The sequence below is a fragment of the Lissotriton helveticus genome, chromosome 2_1, assembly GCF_964261635.1.
Source record: "Lissotriton helveticus chromosome 2_1, aLisHel1.1, whole genome shotgun sequence".
NCBI classification, from domain to species: Eukaryota; Metazoa; Chordata; class Amphibia; order Caudata; family Salamandridae; genus Lissotriton; species Lissotriton helveticus.
The window spans coordinates 1,257,603,382-1,257,610,194 of NC_136059.1; positions in this window are offsets into that span (position 1 = coordinate 1,257,603,382).

The window sequence follows — 6,813 nt, forward strand, 5'->3', positions numbered from 1 at the left end:
ACTGAAGGGAATATGAAAGCCACTATTACAGGCTTTAAAAAGAAGCTAGATGAGTTGAACAAAGAAATGACGGACTACAAAGACAACTTGACCCAACAAAAAGTGCAGAAATTTCAAAAAGACCTAAAGAGGTTTTCAATGGTGAAGGCATACCCTTACTCAGACCCAGATTATGCACCTCCATCCAAAGGAGATGATAACTCTGACGCTTCAAGCAATGCATCGAGTAATGCCTCCAACTCCAGTGGGAATTCCAGCAGCGGGAGCACGAAGCAGAGGGGTAGAGGACGAGGCAGGGGAAAGGGCAATTGGCCAACTTTTAATCCAATGCCCATGCCAGTCTTCCAGGATGTATACAACCATCCGCCAAACTTTCCGATGTATGGGTGGCAACCACCCTTCCAACAACCTTTTTTCCCCCAGAACCCCTATGCCCCCCCTTTTTTAAACCGGGGCGGGAGAGGACGGGGAAGGAGAAAAAACGCCAATCAGGGCAACCAAGTACATTGGGCACCGGAAGACCCGAGCACCAGCACGAACAGAAACAAACTACAACAGGCAGGACCGAGCAATCGGAAAACCTAATAACAAATCTCTCTACCAGACCCCTCAGCAAGGACGAGGAATCTGTTCTAAACAAAGGGTTAGGTTTTGTGCCCACAGCGAAATTGGATAAATTTAAACTCCATTGCGAACTAGCATCCTTCTTTCTGAAATTGAGATTGAAGGCTTTCTTTGAGAAAAGAACTAACATGGAGGATAACCCTGATACAAATGAAACAGAATTACGAAACAAATCCACATTCACACCACCAGCGCACATGGTTCCTGTGGAAATCTCCACATTTGAACAAGCGGTCTTCAATGAGGTTGAAAATGCCTCCCCCAAAAAAACTTACATGAACCTCACGAAGTGTGAAAGAACTGCACTTGACAACCTACAAAAGTCTGACACCATCATAATCAAATCCGCGGACAAAGGCGGAGGGATAGTCATACTGGACAAATCAGCATATCAAACTGAATGCCTCAGACTGCTGGCTGATCACAGAAACTATCGGAGATTACCAGTGGATCCCACAGAAGATCTTAGAAATGAGATTACTTCACTGGTGGAACACGGAGAAGCAGAAGGATAACTTTCTAAACAAGAGGCGGATTACCTATGTAAAAGTGAGGGGAGGATCCCCTACTTTTACACGCTCCCGAAAAGGCACAAAAACAAAATACCACCACCTGGCAGGCCCATTGTCTCTGGGCTTGGTTTCCTGCTGGAACCCCTGTCCAGCTTTTGCGACGTGTTCTTCAAGACTATGGTACAAAAAACGAGCACCTACCTACAGGACACTAAAAGTGTGCTACAACTCTTGGATCAACTCACCATAGATGATGACATCATACTGGTGAGTTTCGATATTGAGAGCTTATATACCAACATTCCCCAAGACGCCACTTTAGAGGTCTTAAAAAGGGCCCTTGAGAAGGAAGAATGGACATCAAGAACACCAAGAGAATTCATTCTGGAGTGTGCCCGACTGGCCCTCAAAAGGAATTATTTCCAATTTGAAGACATGATCTTTCTCCAGACTGGGGGTACATCTATGGGCAGTACATTTGCTCCAAGTGTAGTGGGCCTGTATGTACACGATTTCGAAGAGAAATATATCCTCAGCAACACGAACCCGTACAGTCCCAATATCTTACTCTGGAGAAGATATATAGACGACGTGCTCACAATCTGGAAAGGCACTGAAGATACCCTGTCATCATTCTTCGACTGGATCAACACATTGGATGAAAATCTAAAGTTCACTTACGTGATGGACCACAATTCGCTGGTCTTCCTAGATCTCACCATAACAAAAGCAAACAGGAATCTGACAACGGTTACTCACTACAAACCGACTGCCAAAAATAACCTACTCCGTTTTGAAAGCTTTCATCCGAGACCACTGCGTGAAAACTTGCAGTATGGACAATACCTGCGGGTCCGCAGAAACGGTAGCGAGCTTGACGACTACAAACAACACGCCCAAGATCTAACTCACAAATTGAAGACCCGGGGATACCCGGATAAGATTCTATGCAAAAGCCAGAAACGCGCTCGAAATCAAAACAGAGGCGCTCTTTTGGAGAATCAGTCAAAATCCGTGGAGGAAATTCCCTTAACCTGTGTCACAACGTACAACACCATTTCCAACGAAGTAACCAAAATTATAGGAAAACACTGGAGCATACTCAACACCGGCAATCTGAGATGGGACAAACCTTTGTTCTCTTATAAAAGGGCACGCAGCATAAAAGATGCAGTAGTGAACACCAGACCGAAGAAAAATCAGGTGGCTAACGAAATTGTCCTGAGCGCCTGGGGGCTACCCAGAGTGACAGGCCACTACAAATGTGGGAATTGTAGTGTTTGCCCGTTCACTTATAACACTAAGACCTTACAGCTGGAACCTACAAAAACCTGGACGATCAGAGGACAGACTAACTGCAATAGCGAGAACGTCGTGTACAGATTGACATGTCCCTGTAACCTACATTACGTAGGTATGACAAGCAGAAAGATAAAGATCCGCATTGGTGAACACAGAAGCACCATTAGGTGCAAAAAGGCTAACAGCAAGCTCACTGAACATTATATGCTGAAAGGGCATAGCGCGGATGAATTTCAGTGGACCGTCATCGAACAGGTCCAACGAGGACCCAATATGAATCAACGCCTCTTTAAAAAAGAACAGAGGTGGGTCTATAGACTTTCCACTCATACAACTGGCCTCAATGACAATATCCCATGGAACACTGCTATGGGATAAAATAACTCCTTTTTCTAAGTATACCTTGATGTCACTGAATGATTCAGCCTAATCAGCTATCAGTATCACCATGATCCTGAATCATGGACAAAAATAATTCTGTCTATGTTAATTTGTGAATAGCACGGATATTGCACATGTCCCTTATTCCGTCCTGCCATTGTGTTCATAAACATTCGCCCCTCTTTATCTTCACGCAGCAGCGCCGTCCTAACTAGCGCTGTTGCTATGGATTCATAACATCCCTCGTCAGTTGCAGCGTCACACGACCTGCAGCTGACACCGCCCCTTTGAATTGTTCTGATTGGCCCACGAAAGGTCCCTGCTGAACGCCCCGCCCAACACGGAAGCAACTCGAAGTTTACTTCCCGGCGCCGCAGACCGAACAGAACATTCCACGGGGCATTGGGAGAAATGACCAAGTAGGTTTCATTTCCTGACGAGCAGAAGCCGCAAGTAAGTGCTGTCATCCTTTGCCAGACACGGCGAACCACGCCCCAGACCGTTTCTGTTTTATACTTAATATATCGAGCAAGGGCGGTGCACTAATTGCAACTCTGCCCGTATTTTCACGTGTTCCAGGTGACGGAAACTTGCCGTCTTGGATACTCTGATGCCCATGAAGCGACAGTTACCGCTTCTAATGTAAGCTGAGCCCAATACCACGCTCTGCATGAATTAATGTTTAATTATTTAACCCGCTTGCATAGCGGCACGATTGTGTAGCCGACGATCACTTTGTTAAGCCACAACGCCGCAATACAGTTGATCACTCTTCCTCACCCTTTTTTCCTGCCATACTGCCTATTGCACAGAATGTTGATTTAGGTAATGAACGCAATGCTCCGGTAGTCTACCGCTCAAGCACTTCAGTCTACCACTGCCAATAGACCGCCATATCCACGGATTGTTGATTTACACAACATAGACACTCGCTCCGGTAGTTTAACGACCGAGCACCTCAGTCTGTGATTGCCAACAGACCACGGGTACGACCTGATCAATATAGGTGTGTCCCTGTCACCTTATCAGGGTGATTCCACGAAGCACCGTAATTGTTAAGTGTGCACCCTTGTCTTGTGTCTCCCCCTGTATGTAATCCCAACCCTTTACAATTTTTTTCTTGCAGGTTTTTCTCCTGATCCAGGGAAAACATTTTTTTACACTAGACCGCTATTTGTGGTCTTTAATTGAACGAGGGCAGGACGCACCTTAGCGTGTGCGGACCACCCCGTCCAATCACCACGGTCCTGACGAAAACCTACAATTTGTTAATGGTTGAAACATGTAGACCTAATTTTCATTTATCACATAGCACACTACGCTATTTTTAATATTTAATACACTTCTTTAGACACTGAAGCCTTCCTAATTAGGCACAGGTGCCACACTGTCTTTTATGAGGGTCCAAACACTCAAGAATAAAGTCTTGTTGTGAGTAGATTTGGCCCTTTTTTAACACACAGATTATTGTAACACTTTGCACATATAAACAAAAAAAACCGCTCCACTGTAATCAGGTGTCGCAGCACACCCTATGGGCATTCGGCCTATGGGGTGGGACCCCGATGATGAAGCATGTCACCAACTAGGTTGGTGAGTGAGGGGTCTTCTTCAAGGACATGTCTTGTCCTGTTAGGGTTTGGGGCATACTGTGCTAACCTGAGCTTCACGCTCTAGACACAGAAAATAATCTTTTTTCTGTTTCTTTTCCTAGGGGGCACTCCTTCATTGTTGATACCATTAATCCCGGGGACCAGGAGTTCCCACCACACATAACTTGTGTAATCTCCCTTACTCTCTCCCTTGTTATACACAGTATTTGAATACTCTCTTGGACCACTATAATCTGAGCGACAAGTTCTGTAGAGTTGTATTGGGTATTTATAAAGCTCCCATGGCCAGAGTTCTGTTGAATGGTGACCTAACTTCAAGTTTTAAGATAACAAGAGGTACTAGACAGGGCTGCCCCCTTTCCCACTACTTTTTAATTTATATATTGAGCCCTTTGCTGAAAAGATTAGGATAGAGCAGGAAATTTAACTCTTTATATATGGTGCATTCAAGAAGACAATTTCTGTATAAGCAGATGAAGTAATGGTTTACACAGGAGATCTATTCCCTACATTGGAAAGCTTAGACCATTTGATAACAAAGTTTGGGAAAGTGTCAGGGTATGAGTATAATCGCTAAAGACAGAGGTCATGGAATGGAATATAGAGGTGAGTCATGAATTGATGAAGAGTTAACTGAAATATCTGGGAATAAAGATTAGTAGTTCTCTAGAAAAACTTGCAGAGCTGAGTTTTAAAAAGACAGTGGCAGAAATGAACCGACTACCATTTAGCTGGTCTCATATTCCACTAACAATATTTGGGATAACAAATCTGATAAAAATGTCGATCCTTACAAAATTTACCTTTCTCTTTAATATGATGTCCCTTATTTTGAGAACGGATGGCTGAAAAAACTTCATGGGAAAATAGATTAGTTCATATGGGCTTCCAAGGGGGCAAGAATCGCAAGAAGAAAACTGCATAGGAAATATGATAAGCGGGTATCGCGCTGCCAGACTTCCAACTATATGCGTGGTCGGTTCTGCTCAAAAGGGTTAAGTCTCTGCTGACTCAGAGGGGTGGGTCCAGAGGAGACCAATTTATGGGATGTATTGATAAATGAAGGGGAGGGTTAACATTTATATGCACATTTGGAGACAAAGCTATTTCAAAAAGGTGATACTAAAAGTTCTGCAGGCGGCTGATCTACTGTGGGCTCAGATTAGGAGAATAACTAATCTGTCATACTATAGCAGATATACTCCAATCTGGGATTCCCTGGGCACACCGGAATGTTTGAAATATAAGCTGGCAGTAAATCTAAGGTAAGCTGACACTAATGAATGGTGCCGGATCCTTCAAGATGGCAGTTCATGAGATCAATTTCAGAGCATAACCAAAAAGATGGTGCCACAGTTTACATTTTATCAGTTACAGAGCTGGTCCCGTACTACAGACGGAGAGACAGGTACAAACTAATTGGAGGAGGTCCTAATCAACAGGCCACAACGAAAGAAGGAGGTGGCAGCCTGGTATGGCTTAGTTTTGGATCTCTCTGATGGAGATCAGAGAATGCCCACTTCCCTGTGGGGTGAGATAGTGCTGAATACAAGGATTGACCAGCTATGACAAGTATCTTTCCATCTTTTATATAGTGTGGTTAAATCGGCATATGTCAGAAGGAACCATCTGTTTTCTCTTCACTTTGGTTACCCAAAAGACTATCAAAATTGCAAGAATCAGTCGATGCTTGTTGTAAGAAGTGAGGCCTACGAAAAGCTGACAATATCCACATGTTTGTACTTTGCCCAAATATTTCAGAACTTTTGGAAAGACGTTTGTAAGTTTCTGACCAATCTTCACATCCAAATTCAGGTCAGCCATGAACTAGTCTTTTTAGGAACATTGCCGGAGGTTGGAGACCCACTAGGTCATGGCAGAAAAATGTTGTTTTGTTTGATCTTGTTGGGGAGAAGATCGATCTGTGCGCAGTGGAAATAACCAGTGTCCCCCTCTAAAGCTGAATGGTGGGATTCAGTGTTATATATATATATATATATATATACAGGTTATATTGGAGCAGACCCTTATTCAAAAAAAGTTGCTATGTTATGGGCTCCATTGACTGCCTGGCTGGGAAGAGGCGACAAATGTAATTTCCAGACACAAACAGGAAGTGAACCGATTGGGCTAGTCTCACAATTAGTCTCAGTCGGTCTTATTTCTTCTTAAGGCCTCGAGTATCTCTGCACGGGCAGAACACTATGCCCTTAGAGTTCAGTTGGAAGTGAGTAATGGCAAGTGAGGACACAAAAAGAAAAATAAAGCGTGTCCTGAGAGTGAATCGGCTTTGTCTGCACCTGAAATCATGAGTACATCCCAGAATCTGGCATTGACAAAAGAGGCCTAGCCAAAGATTAGAACTGCCCAAAAGAGGCTAG